This window comes from Pelophylax lessonae (assembly GCF_965119305.1).
Source record: "Pelophylax lessonae genome assembly, chromosome: 11".
Lineage (NCBI taxonomy): Eukaryota > Metazoa > Chordata > Amphibia > Anura > Ranidae > Pelophylax > Pelophylax lessonae.
This window is the reverse complement of record NC_138778.1, coordinates 121,295,346-121,316,075: the sequence shown is the minus strand read 5'-3', so window position 1 is coordinate 121,316,075 and position 20,730 is coordinate 121,295,346. Positions and strand designations below refer to the sequence as shown.

The window sequence follows — 20,730 nt, the reverse complement described above, 5'->3', positions numbered from 1 at the left end:
CCTCCTCCTCTCAGTCAGCTGTTCGTAAGTCTTAGAATTTCATCGGACCTTGAAAATGCCTTGTGCGCATGCGCACCGGGGCTCGCATCAGCTGGGTTATGACGTAGCGTCACCGGAAGTGACGAGGGTCCGGAATTTTCACGGGTCCGACTAAATTTTAGAACACAGGCAATGGCACTGCTGCTCAAATCAATGCCGCACCCATTTGCAAAAGAAGTACTTCCTGCACTACTTTTCTACTTTTGCAGATTTTGGGTGCGACTTCACTAGATATCCATGCATGAAGCCACACCGATGTCTGTCACAGACATTTCAGATGATGTCGTATGATTTCAAAGCCGCATTGATGTGTAGGAGGGCTTAGGGACATTCACCCTCTCTGTTTACTGTAAACAGTGAAAGAAAATTGCACATTTTGTGTTGACATGAGAACAGGAATAGAGGGGAAACCTACTAATGAGCACACTAGTACTGGTGATTCCCTCAGTTTGGAGGAATTTCCTCTCACTGGGACAGGAAGTGAAGGGAAATGTCCCCAATGGGGACACAGATGACAAAAAACAAACTTGAAAGGGATTATACCCATCCTTTTCTCTATGTAAAATAAAAAACAAACAAGTTGTGCCTTTTACTAAGGAGAACTCTCCCATCCTTCTCTGTATAACAGTTCTAGGTCCCTGTGTCAAGGTATTGAACCCATGAATGGTGGTACAGTCAGGCAACTAGCATTCCTCCAAGAAGAAGGCAGCAATAGGAGCCCTCATGTTTCTCTTTCCTCTATCCGTACAAAAAGTTCTCCTTTCTGGCGTCATTGCCGTTTACACTGACGTGACCAACACCTGACGTCACGCTGCCAGGAATCCTCCTGACTTCCAGCAGGCTGTTCTATCGAGCACCGCCACCCCCTCCGCCCCTGGCGTGCCTATACAGTGAGGCGGGGGGAGAGGAACTAGATTGGCGGAACAGCCCGAGCCGCCAGGAACGTCCCCGAGACCAACAAGTGGGCGGCGCCGCCAACTATCTCATGAATATAATACTAGTGGGCGGGCTCTTAGTCCTCACTAGCGTAAAGGAGGCGTAGAGTCCGTCCTACTCATGAATAATACACAACGAAATCTGATCTGAGAAGAGATGTGATTGGTTTCGGCGTGACGACCGGGAGAGGGACAGGCGGAAAGGGTGACGCCCGCTGGGGACAGTGCAGAGCTGGACTTTTCTTGTCTGGAGTGGGTGGGGCAAGAGACAGAGATTGGCAACTTGTGGGCGGGTAATGGAGTGAGGTGGGTCGAGCGGTTTCCGGCATTGCTGCCATAGATTGTTGAAGCTGCGTCAGAGTGAGGAGCTGAGAGAGAAGTTCTCGGAGGAGGAGAGCGGTGAGACTTGTTTTCTTCTTCTTCTAATGGGTTCCCGAATAGGGAGGGAGGGCGGCATTCACTAACACGTGCTTTATACGGGGCAGACACCCCACCCTTCCCCTTTTCCAGCTGTTGGGGAACTAAAAGTGCCAGTCAGGGCCAACAAGGTCCCAGTGTCTGCTATAGGAAGTGTGCAAATCCATTGCGGGGAGTATGAGGGGGAGACTGGATTGTTCAGGTCACTTTGGGTAACTATGGCCCAGTGAGGATGGGAACTACAACTCCCAGCATGCACTCTGAGGACACAACTCTATAGTAACTTGGTGGTCACAGAGAAGTGACTGCCCACCCTGGAGGGGGATGTGTGTTGTGGGGTCATTACTCATCTTTTGGGGGGTGTTCCATGATTTGAGGTGTAAATAGCCGCCTGTGGCTCTGATTGGATGGGATATGAGGAGACGCTGTGATGACTACAATGTAGCAGTGTGATGTGTGCTGACACTATGTGTATGATGACAGAAATCGCATGTGAGTTGCAGCGCACTGCTCTGCAGATCACATGCAATGTCTGTGCGATGCGAATTCAGCCTTATAGATTGTATGGCTAAAATCGCATTCGGACCGAACTCGCACAGTACCCTTTCTTGGATCCACATCAGAATCAGATTGCATGGGTGTGCACACAAATGCGATCCGATTCATGTCTGAACTGACAGATCGCACTGCGATACGCGAACTGATCTGGGGGTGTTGTTAAAGCGGAGTTCCACCCAGTGAACCTTTTTTTTTTTTTTTTTTTAAATAAAAATACCCCCGGGACAGTCAGGACTAGTACATTCCACAATGGCTAGCCTCTGATCTGTCCCAAGTCGCACTTACCTGCAAGAACAAATACTTACCTTGAAAAAGTGTTGTCCAGCGCTGCCATCTCAGGTGTGGGCAGCTTGAAGCCAGCGCGATCCTCTTCTGTGTCCTCTTCCGTCTTCTTCAGTCCCACGATGCACTGCACCGGCCCCGCCGTCACTTCCGGTGCCGCAGCGTCATCCCAGGCATGCCCAGAAGCTGTTTAGCAAAGTATGACGGCGCCTGCCCCCGAACTGACGTCGGGCCGGTGCAGGCGCATTGATTCCTGGGAGCGATGACGTTCAGCTCCCAGGAAGTGACGAATCGCCGCGGCCGCCGAGGGAAGAAATAGGAAGTAAGGTAAGTATATTTTCTTCTAAACCAGGTAAGTAAAAAAAAAAAAAAAAAAAAAAATGCGATTATCCATTTGTTTTTCAGGTGACCCGGAGCGAGAAGATGGAGGTAAGTATAATTTTAGGGTGGAACTCCGCTTTAACTTCGTATTGACACCTCCAGCAATTCGCATTTGGCAGTGTGAACTGCCTGCGAGTTGCGTACGATGCGGAAACCCACAGTGGATTCGCAGGGTTCCCGCATCGCGTATGTGTGAACCGGGACTAAATGATTCAATTCGTACCGGTTTACACATTTGCAATGTGGGAACCCTACGAATCCACTGCGGGTTCCCGTATCGCACTTAATTTGCAGGCAGCTGACACTGACATATGTGAATCGCTAGGAGTGTCAATGCAAAGTTAACGACACCCACAGATGAGTTTGCATATGGCAGTGCGAACTGTCAGTTCAGACGTGAATCGGATTGCATAAGTGTGAACACCCATGCAATCCAATTCTGGTGCGGACTCAAAAAGGGGTCCTGTGCGTGTTTGGTCCGAATGCAATGCAAAATCAGCCATTCACTCTGTAATGCTGAATTCACATCGCATGTGATTCGCAGAGCATTGTGCTACGAGTCGCATATGTGTGAACTGGCTCTTAGTGGTGGTAAACCTAAAAGCATACACTTATATTGCAGATTACTAATTCTTAGCTGTGATGGCTGCATTTCTTCTTTTTTTTTTTTCCACCTGGTGATCCCTTTAGATAGCCTTTTTTTTTTCAATAGAACAAGCTGTCTTCCAGATGTATCAGTTAAAGTTATTAGACAAACCATGTACCACTGACAGGGGTGCTTATAATAACCAGCTTATATTTATTTCTGTAAAATCTTTATCCTAAAAGAAAACTGCTGTAACTGCTTATAAAGTGTGAGCTGGAGATTGGCTTTAAGGTGTTAGTGTATTCAAGTCTGCTAGTCAATCTAACACTCCTCTTCCTCCAGACTGACCATGCTTCTGTCCAGAGCTGTCAGAGTGGGGAAACTCTCTCTAATAAAGGAGTAGTGATACTGGCCAGATCAGGTGAAAACAAGAGGACAAATAAAAAAAACAAATGCAGCCACCACATTTAATGATTCTTAAAGCGGAGTTCCAGCCTTTTCACTCACCTGTCCCACGGTCCAGCGATGCGGCCGCCCGAAGCCTCGTATCCTCTTCCCTCTGGTCTCGGCGGCGCCGGCATCTCTGGTGTGGGCACCTGGCTGTGACAGTTTGCGGCTTCACAGCTGGGTACGCACTGTGCATGTGCGAGTTGCGCTGCGCGACTTGATTGCCCCGCAATCTTCTGGGACCTCTGACGTGTCCCAGAAGATTGCAGGGAGGGAGGGGGAGAGGAGAACTTCTGTTCAGGGTCCCGCTGCACTCCGAGTGGAAGTGGGAGTGGATACCTGTCAAAACTTGGTACCCGCTCCCCCCCCCCCCCCAAAAAAAATGGCATGTCAGGGGGTTATTCCTACCTAAAACGGAAGTTCTGCTTTTGGGTGGAACTCAGCTTTAAGCTGCGTTGCACAACATCTTTGGGTTAATACTGCTTTAAATTGGAAACAGGAATGAGCCTAAAATGGGAGACAGAAACAATGGGGGGAATCTCATTAAGGCTGGGTTCACATATATGTGAATTGGATGTGTTATTTAAGCGTGTCCTATTCGCATAACGTGTGAATCGGACCAGCTTTCAATGGAGCCAGTTCATACATGTACAGGGTGGCCGCAGTGCGTTTTTGGGTCTAGTTCAGGTGCGATTTCAGGTAAAATTTGCACCTGAACCGGTGAATAGAACCCCACCAGACTGCTGCACTGAACGCACATTTGTGGGAATCCAGCCTAAAACTAGAATGGCATCCAATCAGCCTTTTGGCTTCAGCTTGTTCAGATGTCCTTTGAAAATGAAAGGAAGAAGCTGATTGGTTGTCATGCACAGCTGCTCGACTTTTTGATAAATTCCCCTCAAAGTGTAGCCCAGTTCTTCCATGTATTCTAGGCTGCTTCGGGACTCCATCTGTGGTAGAACTACAAGTCCATGTAAGCAATTCTTTACAGCCACAGGCCTGGCTCCTGGAGGTGGCGTTGCAGTCCTTTTTGTGTTTATTAAAAGTCAGCAGCTACAAAAAGTGTCGCTGCTGACTTTCACACATTCACCTGTCCTAGGATCCAGTGACGCGGTGGCCTGAACTTATGCTTCTGTCCCTCGCCTCTCACTGGCGCCGGCATTACTAGTGTGTGAATCTGGCTGTGATAGCTTGCGGCTTTACAGCCGGATGGGCACTGCACATGCATGTGTCACGCTGCGCTTCCTCAATGGTCGGAACATGTCCCAGAAGATTGCAGGGAGGGAGGGGGAGAGGAGAACTTCGGCTCGGGTCACCTAGGCAGCCTGAGAGGAAGCGGGCGCAGGTGCCTGTCAAAACTAGGTACCCGCTCTCCCCAACCCCTCCCAAAAAAAAATTACTTGCCAAATGTGGCCTAGGAAGGGGGAGGAATTCTTAACTTCCCCTTTTGGGTGGAGCTCTACTTTAAGTAATAATCTGGTGATCCTGTTTTGAAGGGTCTTAAGTCTCTTCCTGTCTCTGTTGTCCTCCTGTGTTGTCACATGTACCCGCCTCCCTGTCACATGTACCCCCCCCCCATGAAGTTGCCTCCCTGTCACATGTACCCCCCCCCCCCATGAAGTTGCCTCCCTGTCACATGTACCCCCCCCCCCCATGAAGTTGCCTCCCTGTCACATGTACCCCCCCCCCATGAAGTTGCCTTCCTGTCACATGTACCCCCCATGAAGTTGCCTCCCTGTCACATGTACCCCCCCCCCCATGAAGTTGCCTCCCTGTCACATGTACCCCCCCCCCCATGAAGTTGCCTCCCTGTCACATGTACCCCCCCCCCCCATGAAGTTGCCTCCCTGTCACATGTACCCCCCCCCCCCCCATGAAGTTACCTCCCTGTCACATGTACCCCGGTGAAGTAGATAAGCAGCGATGCTGGCATGTATTGCACCGGCATGGTTGACTGTTGTCATGCCAATCCAAATAACAATGTACAAGCAGTTCTGAAATGTGTGCATGAAGACAAAGTGGTTGAAAAGGCCAGGGGAGAACAGCAGCCCTGGGATGGAAGGAAAGGAGAGAACAATATTTTAGTTTAAGTAATTGTTTATCATATTCCAGCAGTTAGGATCGCATGCAAACCATTATTTCCATCTTTATGTTGTTTATGTTGCTGTGATTGTAAAAAATTGTTTAGTGTAATGCAGGAGATGATAAAGGGCTGTGATTACATAGACTTGTATGATAAAAGAAGGACAACAGTATCACTGTAACACATGCTAGGCTCCTTTTAATGTCGCATATGGCGTAATGCCTTCATCTATTGATCTACTTGTCAGCTGGGAGTTGGTGATGATAATGGGTATGAGATCTAATTTCTTTAATGCATCTTTGCGTAGTAGCATAGGGTTGTGTTCTTTTGAACAGGAAAAAAGGGGGCGGTTTAAAATGACATTGGATCTGATTCTGACCCTTGTGGTAGATAAAACATTAACTGTTATGTAAACAAGTGTTGTGCAATGTTTTCTTTTGCTACATATGCGTTGTTGTCTTTGATTTATCACTTGACTAGATAAACCAAACCTTGCTTACAGTAATGAACTCAAAGGATTCAAGTTGCCAGTTCAAAGATTATCATCAAATCAAAGAAATTATCTTTGAGGGTTGGAGGCCACAGAAATGCCTATTTAGTGTTAAGTAGTTTTTTGGTTTTGTAAAAAGCAGCATTATGTGTCTTTGTAGTACTTGGGAGGGAGGTCTGTAACACGTACGCTGCAATGTTTCCATTGATACACTACTACTAATGAGAGCTACTGCAAAAATGGATGAGAAAACCATTTTAGATTGTCAGGCAGGGCTTTACAAATTTGCTTTTGAAGTTGGAGCCAGTTTGTGCGCGGTGATATACGACGTGTATCGCAATTGACGTTTTCATGCGTAGGCGCCCCAATGTGTGCATTTTACATTTGTATGTGTGGTGGTATGCCTTCTTCTTTATTTTTATTTTTTTTAACATTACATTGTTGTCTACGTAAACTGTCAATGGGGACCTAGGAGTGACATCATACACATTGCTTCCCGGTCAGGAACAAGATGGGGAGGAGAGCAGACGTTTATCCCTCTCCCCTATGGAGCCCACTGTGCCAGTCCTGGGCAAGCGGAGCCCGGTGTAATGTTAAAATACCCTACCCCGTGAAAATTCCCTATCCTCCTCACTTCCGGTGAGGGTACGTAATTTATCAGCTGAGCCGCTTCCCAGTGCCCATGGTCACAGCTGCGGAGGGTAGGGAATTTTCACGGGGTAGTGTTTTTTTAATTTCAAAAGGTGGAAAAAAGGGGGGATGAGGGGAAAAAAAGACAATTGGGGAAGAAAAGGAAATTGGGACTTTAATTGAGACCTGTGCAATGGAGTCTCCATCCCTAATGTATACATAAAAAAAAAAAAATAAAAAAATAGGAACACATAGTGTTCAAGGCTAAAAACGTGGGGCTTTGAGGAGGTGTGGCCAGTGCATACATGATGATGTATTGGTAATACATACACAGCTGCTGGTAAGCAAAAAGGAACATATGATAAATCATCACGTGTTTATTAAAATATTCCATCGCACTTAAACATTTGTACATTGAGTATTGTGAAATAAAACGGGGGATGTAAACAATATACACAAGGATAACATGATACAATCATAATAAATGGAACATAGATTGACAAAAAATACCAACAAATAAACAATATAGGAATGATTGGATGCTTGCTTGTACAATAGCTATCAGTTGAAAAGGCCTCTTAAGCTCTACGCGTTTCGTGAAGCATAGTTCACTTCCTCAGGAGCAGGCAATTTCGATCTCTAGGAAATATAAAATATTTGATATAGCATCCAAAAAGGGGGTCAGGGATACAAAAATGAAATGTGGAATAGGACTTACAATAAGGTAAAACACTGCCAAAAAGGGCTGGAGGCCACCCGAAAATGCGTCCATAACGGGAACTGAGGGAGCAAGGATTCTGCATACGGCCTGGGCGCTGGGTCCACATAAGATAGGTGAATTCCCATTGAAGGTCATAGGGGCTATATTAAGATGTAAATAAGGAAATAATTAATAATGGGGTAGTCCAAGTATTGATAAGGTACAATATTAAGCCCAAGGCCAGAGGTAGTCTGGCATAGGATGGGCTATATGGGAAAATCGATACAAAAAACACAATGGGTAATGGGGTAGACTGTAATAATACTGGGGGGTGATATAAAGTAGAATAAAATACTGGACCCAAGACCAACAATGGTAGAGAGTAGACCCAACACTAGAGGTGTGAGAAAGCGAGGAAAAGGAGGAAAGGAAAAAGCCAATGTGTATGGCGGTGTATCAAAGTGATAAATGAAAAAAGGGGGGATAGAAGGTGCCCCATCCAAATCTAATAAGTGAGGTAACCAATAAGTGTGCTGAAGAATCCAGCGAAAGACAAGTGTGGGAGAGAAGAGAATACCAAAATGTGGTGAAATTAATGTGGGGAGTGTCCCAGGAAAAGAAATAAGGGCAAATTGAGCCTACACAGATAAAGTGGCCATGAGCGGAGAAGTAATGGAGGTAAATGGAGAAGGGTGATAGCAGACCTGCACCGAGGAGGAGGCAGAGGTTGCTCCCAGCATCACTGGCTGTTCAAAACACGGGATACCACCAAGCAGACAACGGCTGCTGAAGATGGCATCCCTATATGAACGCTGATGGAATTCACGTGCAAGGACGTCGACGCCGTGGTGACGTCACGTTCTGTACGGAAGCTAGTGGCGCCGATGCGCTGCTGCCGCGACCACACCCCCCATAGGAGGGGAGCAGAAACGGAAGGAGCGCATCACAGTTCCTGATCTGTGACGGACCAGAGTGGACATCCCAGCCCCATAGCAATGCAATGTTTTTTTAATGTTACACCGCGTCTTTCATCAGCTCTTGCCGTACGTCCCACTGCGCATGCCCAGCCCCTAAAAGAAATCATCTCTGCTCCAACTCATGAGACTTCCCTGATCTCGGCTCCAGGGAAATGTTTTAAATTTTCATATACCCCGTCGCTTTAACATGTTCATGGAGCCGACATCATTTGGGACGCCGCAGGGAATTCTCAGGGATGGAGCCGAGATGATTTCATTTTTGGGCTGGGCATGCGCAGCGAGACGCAACAGCTAAAGAATGACGTGGTTTAGCGTTAAACACTACAACGTGAAAATTCCCTACCCTCCACAGCTGTGAGCATGCGCACTGGGAAGCGGCTCAGCTGATGAATGACGTACCCTCAGCGGAAGTGACCAGGGTAGGGAATTTTCATGGGTAGGGTTTTTTCATGGAACACTGGGATACATTGGAGGGCTGCTCTTCCACGCACGCGGGTAACAGTCGAGCAGCAGTGGAGCCGTCCGACTGCTTCCACCTGACAAGTGAGCTCTGCTGCTTTCCTAGCAAGGCTAGGTGTAGAAATAAAACAACCTGCCTGGAACTGCATGTCCCGGGCGTCCCAAATTGTGCATCCCTGCAACAGTGAATGGGCTGACAAAAGCCCAGGCACCACGATGCAATTTCTAGCCTCCATGGCAACATTTCCAAACCTTATCAAAGTTGCATCCAAGTAGCACTACATAATCGAGGCGAAAGTCAGATAAAAATCTTATCGCCATGTAAACCATTTCTTGGGGTATATTGTAAGTTGAAAAACTGATTTTTTTTCCTTTTTGTGTGCTGTTTATAAACATCCTGACATTCAAGCATTAGAAAATGCACAGTATGAAAAAAATGTCTTAAATAGACTGCATCATGTGGAAAACAAAGCATTAAAAATGCATGTGTTTTAAAAGAGAAGTATGAATAGGCAGCCTGCCATTCTTCATGTGTGGGAGTGGGTGGCTCAGGCTGTAAATGTATGTGTAGGCTGTTGTGGCCAGACATTCCTGAGCAGTTCAGAACCAATATTCAAAATAATTATTATAATACAGGATTTATATAGCGCCATCAGTTTGTGCAGCAGTTTACAATATAAAGGGACAATAATGCAACAATACAATGCAATACAGGAGGATTAGGAGGGCCCTGCTCCTGCGAGCCTACAATCCAATGAGGGGCTGGTGAAACAAAAGGTAGTAAAGCTGGATATACCCTATACAATTCTCTTTAGATTTTTTTTTCTTTAGATTTGCCAAAACCATATACTGTAATAGGAGTTCATATCCAAATACTTTCAATTTTGTCAAATGCTTTCAATTAGTATGCAGTCAGGCAGGCTCTTGCACCACATAGTTGAAGGTAAAGCCTCGTACACACGCACCGATTGTTGGCTGACCGATCAGCCGTCTTTTGTCCAGTGTTATTGTGTTGGTTGAAATGTGCTCTAGACTGCACACGAATTTTGTCGGCCAACAAAAACCGACTTCAGAAGTGATGTCATGTTCTGGTCTACTTTTCGTGTGTTTTTTTTTTTTCTTCTCTGAGCATGCCCAGTCTTGATCATCACATTTTTTGTCGGCCGAAATCTGTACTGACTGAGGAACAATCGGCCGTTCTGCTGACGGCCAACAAAAATTTTATAGCACGCACACCAGATTTTGTTCGGCCGAAAAGTCAGTCAGTTGTTGGAAGCATCATACTAACAAGCCGATCGGACGTTGGCCGAAAGTTTACAGCCAACAATCGGTGCGTGTGTACGGGGCTTAATTCTAAAGGAAATCTAACAACAACAGTTGCATAGTGTGTACCCAGCTTAACTGTGAGGGATGAACTGATAAGGGAAGTAGAAGAGTTGGTTGTTCGCTGAAGACAGAATTGGCCTCCCTGAAGAAATGTGTTTTCAGGGATCACCTGAAAGTGTTGAGTAGGAAATAACCAGACAGAATGGGACATAGAGTTCCAGAGGATGGGAGAAGTCCTGGAGAGGAGCATTGGAGGAGTGGACAAGGAAGCTAGAGAGTAGGAGGTCTTGGAAGGAGCCGAGAAGCTAGAGAGTAGGAGGTCTTGGAAGGAGCCGAGAAGCTAGAGAGTAGGAGGTCTTGGAAGGAGCCGAGAAGCTAGAGAGTAGGAGGTCTTGGAAGGAGCCGAGAAGCTAGAGAGTAGGAGGTCTTGGAAGGAGCCGAGAAGCTAGAGAGTAGGAGGTCTTGGAAGGAGCCGAGAAGCTAGAGAGTAGGAGGTCTTGGAAGGAGCCGAGTGTAACGCTCCTGCTTTTTTATTATAGGCTGGATTTGCAGCTGCAAAATCTCCACTCAGTAGTCATGTAGAGATGTGTTGAATACCAGATCCAACTCTCCAGGACTCATCACCGTGGGCCTGTCAGCTTCAACATACAGATATATACACACTCAATGAGATGTTCCTGGAGTGATGGGATGTATATGATAGTATGAAGGTGATGTGCTGAAGGGACAGGTGTGAACAGTGACAAGGATGGTAATCACTTGATAGGTTTGTATAGGAGAGTTCAAGATGGTATTTAGGAATGCAGATAGGTTAGTATCGAGTATGCTAACAGGTGGTGAGGACAGCAGATGACCATTACAGGATAGACTAACCCAGTGCAAGGATAGATAGTAGTAGACAGGAGAGCTAGCAATCTATGCAGCAGTGCAGATGATAGATGGTAGTAGGCTCAAGAGCTAGCAATCTATGTAACAGTGCAGATGATAGGATAGTATGGATAGGTAGTAACAGTTCTTAATGTGCATAGGTAGATAGTGCAATAAGTTTATGGAGGGTTCCCCTGCGGGGTACTTATCACTTGTAATGGTAGTAGTTTAGAGAGGTCCAGTAGATAAGGAATGATCCGGTAGCGAGATACAGGGATCAGTAGCGAGGTTCCGGTCTGCTCCAGGTAAAAGGGAATAGCTGGAGGTTCCGATCGAGAGACAGGCTTGAAAGCATGTGGATAACAAGGCAGGTTGAACGAACAATGTGAGTGAGAACGCCGGCGGTTGAAATAGCCGCTCTGCGGCACTCAGCAGTGACATCATCGTTCTTAAAGGTATATGCTTACCACCTGAAGAGAAAGGTGGGACGCATTACAGAGCAAGTGGTGATTAAGGGTACCGGAGGTACCAGAATCTTACACCGAGAAGCTAGAGAGTAGGAGGTCTTGGAAGGAGCCGAGAAGCTAGAGAGTAGGAGGTCTTGGAAAGGAGCCGAGAGAACAGTTTGGGTGAGATTTGGAGACAAGATTGGTGATGTAGCTCGGGGCAGAGTTGTAAATGTCTTTGTATGTTATTAGGGTTTTGAATTTATTTTTTGGGCAATGGGAAGTCCGTGGAGGGATTGGAAGAGAGCGGTGGAAGACATTGAACCTTTGATAAGGTAGATGAGTCTGGCGGAAACATTCATGATAGACTGAGGAGGGGGGTAGCTTGGGAGAGGTAGGCCAGTGAGGAGGGAGTTACAATTGTCAAGGCGAGAGATAACGAGGGAGTGAATAAGTTGCTTAGTGGTTTCAATGCCTAAAAAGGGGCGTATTTTTGAGATGTGACAGAGGCAAAGTCTGCAAGATTTGGGGCTGAAAGGACAGGTCAGAGTCCAGGATAGCACCCTGGCATGGGGGGAGGGACTGGTGGTTGTATTACTCTTGATGGAGAAGTCAGAGGGGGCACAGTTCAAAAATTATTGAAAAATAATTTAAAACATTTAAGATGGAGTTTGAGGAAGTGGTGTGACATCCATGCTAACAACGTTGGAGGAGATTGAAGGGCTGAGGTGAGAAGTAGAGAGATAGATTTGTGTGTCGTCAGCATATAGATGGTACTGGAAGCCATGGGAGTTTATCAAGTGAACAAGGGAGGTGTAAATGGAGACGATGAGGGGTCCAAAGACAGAATCTTGGGGTACCGCTAGAGGAAGTTGAAAAGAGAAAACAGTCATAGGTAACAGTGAAGGAGAGCTGTGATAGGTAGGAGGAGAACTAGGCGAGAGCAGAGTCTTGAAGGCCAAAAGAGTGGAGGTTTTTTTTTTTGACGAGTAGGGGATGGTCAACAGTATTAAAGGCTGCAGAAAGGTCTAGTAAGAGGTTCTAGAAAATTACTTAGAACCCCCAAACATATATTTGTTTTAGCAGAGACCCTAGACTAGAGAATAAATTAGCGGTCGTTGCAATGCTTTTTCTCACCGTATTTGCGCAGCGGTCTTTAAAAAGAAACGCAATTTAAAAAGAAAAAAAAATACAATTTTTTTTTTTTTTTTATTTTTTTTTGAATGAAAAAAATAAGAAGACAATTTAAGTTGGCCCATTTTTTTTTTTTTTTTCTATAATGTGAAAGTAAATTGATACTTAACATGTCATGCTTTAAAATTGCGCACGCCTGGGAATGGCAACAAACATTGGTACCAAAAAAAAATAAAAATCTCCATAGGCTTTAAATATTTCCACAGTTTAGAGTTAGAGGAGGTCTAGGGTTGGAATTATCGTTATCGCCCGAATGATCGCAGTGATACCTCACACGTGTGGTTGACTTGCATAGCTTTTGCTTCTGCGCGCAAGCTCAGAGGGACGGGGCACTTTATAATTTTTTTTATTTTTTTCTTATTTATTTTATCTTTCTTATTTTTACACTGTCCCTTTTTAAAAAAGTGTTTTTTTTTTTATCACTTATTGCTATTACAAGGAATGTGAACATCCCTTGTAAAAGAAATGTGCAGGACAGGCCTTTTTTATTTTTTATTCTTCTTTTTTGCAAGATAAAAAATGGACCCTTTAAGGCCATTGGGAGGAAGTGACGTCTGGCTTCGCTCCGGTCCTCCAAGGCCATAGAGTCTAGTAGGGGCTATCTTGCCCTCACGCGATTTCCTGCCTGGGACTGGAACGGACCGGATTGTTTCCTCTGCTACCGACGGCACCGGTGAGTGGGTAAAAGGACCGGGAAGCAGTGGGAGGGGGGTGGGCACCTCTCCTGCTGCCCATAAAAGTGATCCCGCAGCTAATCCACCACTGGGACCACTTTTTTGTGAAAAATAATTTAAAAACTTTAACCGCCAGCCATGTAGAAAAATGCGGGGGGTTATGGCAGCTATCTGTCAAAGTACCCACGTATACACAGTGTGTGTGTGTGTGTGTGTGTATATATGGTGGGAGGTCTGAAGTGATTAAACGCACACTTTTAGAATTGGGTTTTTTGCGCTGTGATTTTCTGCTTTTATTTCCTATGCTTGGAATGATTGTTGGTTTAGGGCCCCCCCCCCTTTTTTTCTTTTTGCTTAGTACGGTTTGAAATACCAAGTGGAAAAGAGCTTTTGTCTTCTGGAATTGCTGCAATGGTAGTTCAGTGCGGGCTCTTATATGATTGGTGGTCAGAAATGGGCCGGAGGGCTTTGCTTAGTTTCAGTACAAGGTGTTGAGGAAAACTTCTGATGCAGGCAGTCTGCTGGTGCATGAAAATATCATCTGTATAAAGGCAAAGATGCAAATGTTATTGCCTAAGCTGTTTAACACCTTTTTACTTGCTATTTGTGCAGTTTGGGCTGAAAGAAAATGCATATATGGTGGAATCTTTGGTGTGTGCGGCTCTTGAAGAATTTGCTTACTTTTATGTGGCTGGCTGATTCAGTGTTATGACTTGTGTTTTATGTGTGTTCTCCTGCCACTTACAGCTACTGTGCAAGTTTGTTGTTCATTCAGAAAATGTGTTGCAGTTAACCACTTTCAGACCGGAGGATTTTCTCCCTTAATGACCAGGCCCTATTTTGCGATTCGGCACTGCGTTACTTTAACGGACAATTGCGCGGTCGTGCGACGCTGTACCTAAATAAAATTGTCCTTTTTTTTTTTTTTTTTTTTTTTTCCCCCCACAAATGGAGCTTTCTTTTGGTGGTATTTGATCCATTGAGTATAAAGTCGCATCAGTCACACTAGAAATCGTGCGACTTTGGAATTGCACTAATGTGATTGGACTCTTATTGTTAAAGTTTAATTGAACAAGCTGAAGTTAGAAACTAACTGGTTAATATGCACAGCTGCACCTGATTCTGTGTTAACCAGTTTTAGTAAATCTCCCCCACAGTGCAGCTGTCAACCTCTCTGGGAATACAGATTTTAGGATAAAACAGTAGGGACTGCCAAATAACAATTTAACAATTATCTGACAATGGATGTGTTTGGCTGTCAGCCTCATTTACTTTGACCATGTCCTCAACACAAGCAGTCTCTGCCATGTGTTCCCTTCTAGGTGACCTCAAGAGCGCTAGTTCCCACTGCTGCCAAAAGCCAATCAGTGCGAGTCCCCAGAGAGGCAAGGCTCTCGTGGACATCACTGGATTGAGAGGGGGCTCAGGTAAGTATAAGGAGGGGCTGGGGGGAAGGCTACACACACAAAAATGTAAAGGCAAAAAGGTTTTTTACCTTCATGCATAGAAAATCTTCTGTGTGCAGCATTTCCCCCCCCCCCCCCAGACCCTCATTATACTTACCTGAGCCACCTCTCGATCCAGTGACTGCCACGAGAGCCTTGCCTCTCTGGGGACACTCGCTCCTGATTGGCCCCTTTCACATGGGGTGAATTCCATTCAGCTCAAAGATCCCCTGCTGATCAGAGCGGAGCGCGCACATAACATAACTGTGTCAACTAAGTTTCTTTAGAGCCGACATGGACCGAGCCATGGCCAGAAGTAAATAGACTCTGCTGACTGCCTAAACAGAAGAGGCTAAGGGTCCATTCAGACTAGCGCGACTTGTCAGGCGACTTGGTCGCCTGACAAGTCGCGGTCGCTCGCTCGCCATTGAATAATACAGGACCCATTCTAATAGGAGCGACACAAGTTGCTCTGACTTAGAAAAAGGGTCCTGTACTACTTTGGGGCGACCTGGAGGCGACTTGCATAGACTTCCATTATATGAAGTCCGTGCAAGTCGCGACTTCACAGGTTGCCCCACAAAATCCTGTTGCGCCAGTCTGAATGGGCTGTAAATCCCTGTGTGTGTGTTTTTTCGGACTGGATCAGACCAGATTTGTAAATGGACACAAGTCTGTTTACACCTACCTGTCCATAAGAATGCATGAAATGCCCATGTGAAAGGGGCCTGATGTAATCTATTTTTTATGAGATTGTTTCCTAGTGTTTTTTCCTCCTTGTAAGGTCCTCTGTGATCTCCCAAACATTTTCTTTTCCCCCTTGCTTCTGTTTGTTTGCAACAAGTGGTGCATGTTCATGTGCTTGTTTTGCATTGCTCTATGGATGTTACAAATCCCATGGTCCCTAGTTCATCTCAGAAGTGAGCTAAAGAAGGTGACTACATTCCTTCATAGAGAATGAATGTAGCCACCCTTCAACAGGACTGTGGTGACCGGGAATAATGTAGAACACGGTGGAAGGCTGAATGAGACCTGAGGGCAGTAGCAATGACTGGGCAGAACACCCTGGAGCTGGGCATGCTAAGAACACTAAGAGTGGCGTCTACAATGTACATCACACTTGAAAGAGCCCATTGGAACCAGTGAGGGGAAGGTTGGTGTTGGTAAGATGAGATCACACAAGGAGAAGAGCGATTGACTAGCGACCAGAGAGGCAGGCTGGCGGACATAAGAGTTACACATTGACTAAAGCAGCAGCACAGTGCATGAGAGCTATGAGCTGACAATGAAGTTATGTGAAAAGTGAAGGAGCTGAGCTCTATTCATTCTCATTCTCCTCATTCTCCTTTGGGAACACCAGAAGCTCCATCCAGAGTCCGAGGTCGGAATAGTGAAACACCGGAACCAAGGAGAGCATAGTTTCCCACACTCTGCAGAGAGGATGGAACTGAGTGAACTCTGCTGCCTATTGAATCCTCATGAGCTCTGCAGTTTACACATTATCTCAGAGGATTTCTTATTTATTCTATTAGTAATCAGGCAGCTTATGCATACGGATTGTATAGTTCATCATATCTTGTTTAAAAACCTACTCATATCCACATTTCTTCAGCCTATTGTTCTATGTGGTAAATCACAAATGTGTCCGCACAGAATTCCAAGTCCGTTGGTAGCTGTAATTGACTCCTAACCACTTCTGGACCGGAAGGATTTGCCCCCTTAATGACCAGGCCATATTTTGCGATTCGGTACTGCGTTACTTTAACGGACAATTGCGCGGTCATGTGACGCTGTACCCTATAAAATTGATGTGCTTTTTTTTTCCCACAGAGCTTTCTTTTGGTGGTATTTGATCACCTGTGCGTATTTTATTTTTTGCGCTATAAGCAAAAAAATTTCAACAATTCAGGGATATTTTTTTTTTTTTTTTCACATTCTGCTATATAACATGCCCAAAAAATTTTAAAAATCAAAAATTTTCATCCTTTTAGGCCAATTTGTATTCTGCTGCATATTTTTTGGTTAAAAAAAAAATCGCAATAAGTGTATTTTGATTTGCGTAAAAAAATTATCGTGTCTACAAACTAGGGGGAAGATTTGTCTTTTTTTTTTTTTTTTTTTTTTTTTTTTAATTTATTTTTATTTTTTTACTAGTAATGGTGGCGATCTGCGATTTTCAGCAGAACTGTGACATTGTGGCGGACAGATCGGACCCCTAACTGACACTTTTGGGGGACCAGTGACATTACTACAGTATTCAGTGCTAAAAATATGCACTGTTACTGTAATGACATTGGCAGTGAAGGGGTTAACACAGTAGTGATCAAAGGGTTAAGTGTGAGCCTAGGAGAGTGTTTTCTAACTGTATGGGGGATGGGCTTCTGAAATGTCCACAGAGATCTGTGATCCTATATAGAAGTATCACAGGCGCTCTGTGGTAATTTCAGAGAGAACGGTCTGCTGTGTTTACAACCGCTGACCGTTCTCTCTCAGCAGGGAGCGATCATGGGTGCCCAGCGGCAATCGCGGCCCCTAGTCCCGTGGATTGGCATCCCACGCCCCCCAGCACCATGTGCGCGGCTGACATAGGGCTACGTCGTTTCACACAGCCGAGCCAGCCTGCCACAGTAAATATGCAGCGGGCGGTCGGCAAGTGGTTAAACATATTGTGAGCCCTCAACTTTTCTTATGTCTGGCAACCTATAACAAAATCTGCATGCACAGCAGTGGATGTTAATGTTTTTTGAGTGCCTGTTCCTGTTGTATTTATTAATACTCATGTTAAAAAAATCACTTTCCTACATGAATTGTACAAAGTCTGGCCATACACAGGCAGATCACCTAATAATACTCAATGCACAATGATGCCAACATATACAGTATGAGTGTTTGACTCATGTATGCCATTCTACTGATAAATGCAGTGTGTCCCCATAACAACATCTTTCTAATATATTGACAGCATTGACATTGTTTGATCATTTGTGGAAAAAAAAAACGTATAAATGATGCCAGTAACCAGCCTGTCTGTGGATCTCAAAAATGCTGTTCTAGATAATGTGATCTTTTCACATGCCTTGTCATTCCCATCGTTTACCTGACTGGGTTTAGTCCACACAGTAAATATATTTAAAGAGGAACTCCAGGATCCTTCTGTCTTTGGATTTGCAGATCCTTCTCCCTAGGCTATTAGATCCCTGAGCCAATTGACTCCCTTTTCATGGAATAGCTGATTTTCTGACCCAGTGATGTCATCACTGATGTCTGACTGTAACATCTCATGCAGGGAAACCACAAGACCTTTCCTGCAATGGAAAGGGGTGTTGGGGCAACCATGTGTGTGTGCAGGGCTTGGGTGGAGCAGGCCGGTCATTGGAAGACGCAGCAGCTGTGGGCAGTTCAGACAAGTCTGAGACTCCCGGGTCTGCCAACTTCAGTGAGCAGGGATGAAGTTGCTTACCAAAACCAAACTACAGCGGGGAAGATACAAGATTGGTGGCTGGGGCAATCGAGGACATAGTGGCCACTGGTTGTACAAAAAAGGAAATCGCAGGGAATTAAGCTTGTGATTTAATAAAAAAAAAAAAAAATGCTTTTATTCACAGGGGAAAAAGGTTTTGCCTGGAAAAAAATAGCAAATAAAGAAAAAATAATATAGTGTATACAATACAGTTGTGACACAAGTCTGCAGCTGCTGTCATTTTCTAAAAATGTAATGCAATATGGCTACCTGGAGGCGTTCTGTACACAGAATGTATACTGACCACACCCCAGAAACATAATTTCCTGCTTGTGTGATTGGCTCACCGATTTTCCCAGAAGTCTGCCTAGGATACAAGTCAGATTTCTGGCATCCCCTGCAACAGTAAATAAACTGGTTTAACAAGTCCCCTAGACCTAGAGTTTCTCAACTCCGGTCCTCAGGGCACACTAACAGGCCATGTTTGCAAGAAAACTGGAATACATCACAGGTGATATCATTTCTGCTCAGTGATTGCAGTATTCTAGTCTGCATCGCCCCAAGGTAATCCTTAAACTCTGGCCTGTTAGTGTGCCCTGAGGACCAGAGTTGAGAAACACTGCCTTAGACATAAACATGCATCCCCACTGCATTGGAGGTTACCTACCAGCCAAACAGGTTGCAACAGAAATGATTGATAAAGGAATTGAAAGGTGCAAAGAAACTAAGCTGAAATTTGCTTGATTTTTTTTTTTTTTTTTTTCCCTCCTATTAACAAATTCTTTTATGTAGAAACATTTTTTTTTTCATACATGTCTCCTTAAATCCGCTGTTCCTGCAGTAGAGTGCAGTCTTTAAACCTAGCCTTAATGCTATTCACTGATATCATGAAATCCTGTAAAACACGATTTAGTGCCGGTTCACATTTTTGCGATGCGGGAACGCTGCGAATATACAGCGTGTTCCCGCATCGCATCCGCAGAAAAGGCAGTTTACACTGCCATATGCAATACGCTTGGGGTGTCAATTCAAAGTTAATGACACCCCCAGATCAGATCGCATATTGCAGTGCGATCTGAGAGATCGCACTAGTGTGAACCGCCATGCGATCCGATTCTGCTGCGGTCCTGTGCATGTTCAGTGCGATTGTTGTGTGTATGGCTGAATTTGCACCGCACAGACATCGCATGTAATTTAGGAGCAGTGCCCCCGAATTACATGCGATCTCTGTGATCACACTAATGTGAACTGGCACTTAAAGGGCTTTGTAAATTTTAGACACATGAATGAGTGGGACTTGTCTTTGGTAATAAGCAAGCCTATTCTTTACATGCTGTATTGATATTCCTATTCCCTGTAGGCATCTGTGCTTTCTAGTGCTTTGAAATCTGCTGAACTCAGACATAGGAGTGGCCTGGAGTAGTCTGGACTGCACTTTTACTGTGAACTGCCTGAAAGCACACAGACAGAGGGGCGTGTGTGTTTTCCCCTGCATTTATATTAAATAGAATCTTTCTGTAATGCTTATTTCAGACTCTCATTGCTGCTTACTACCCTCTTAAAAGTGATCTGTAGTGGATCACTATTCAGTAGGCAGTAAAGCAGCAGCTGACAGGCCATGAGGAGGCACCACTACTGCTTCTTAAATTCGTTTTTTTTTTTTTTTTTTTTTTTAATTGCTGAACGATAACCAAGTGAGGGAATCCTGGGATGTCACCAGAACTAGTGACTCCATTTTAAAAATGTTTTCTTTTTATTTACTTTCATTTTAGATGATAGCTGCATACAGGACACATAGGGTGAATCTTCCTAATGGGGCACAGACAGCAATAAAAAAAAACAGTTCTAATCCCTCTCCACTCTAGCTAAACTTTAAAAAACAAAAACAGGTTTTGTTTATGTACACTTGGCGTAACTCCAGGTTTTTGTATTTTTGTTAGGTCCTCGCCCCAGGTATGGAAAAAAAAAGAGTTCCAACCTTCACTTGCCCTCTCCACACTTCAGTGCTGTACCCAGCTTCCTCCTCCTGTACAGTTCCAACTGTCCTTTTCAGGGCACAATACTTGTCATTCTGCCCCTTTTCTGTGACCTTAGCCTATTGTTTAAGCACCTCATTAGCTGGTGCATCATCACACAGGCTGGGCCCACATTTCTTCAGGATGGAGCGTCGCTCACATATCATTATGCCGCCAGAGGAGAAGAAGCTGCGATGACATCATCTGACTGGAATGAGAGCTTCAAGAAAAAAAAAAAAAATGTATAGGGGTTTAAAAAAGAGGGGATGGTACTATTGCTTTACATTCAGTGGAGCACAGGGACACCTCCCAGGGTTTT

The 20,730-nt window shown here is 44.9% G+C and overlaps 1 protein-coding gene across 1 annotated transcript in view; it reads left to right on the top strand.

Moving 5' to 3' along the window:
• The first annotated feature begins 1,240 nt into the window (after positions 1-1,240).
• The window catches only part of STAT3 (signal transducer and activator of transcription 3), a 159,857-nt gene continuing 140,367 nt past the window's right edge, over positions 1,241-20,730 (top strand). Inside the window, exon 1 of the mRNA XM_082271450.1 lies at positions 1,241-1,373. The gene's annotated coding sequence lies outside the window, so the exon portion shown is untranslated. The remainder of the gene's footprint in view (positions 1,374-20,730) is intronic.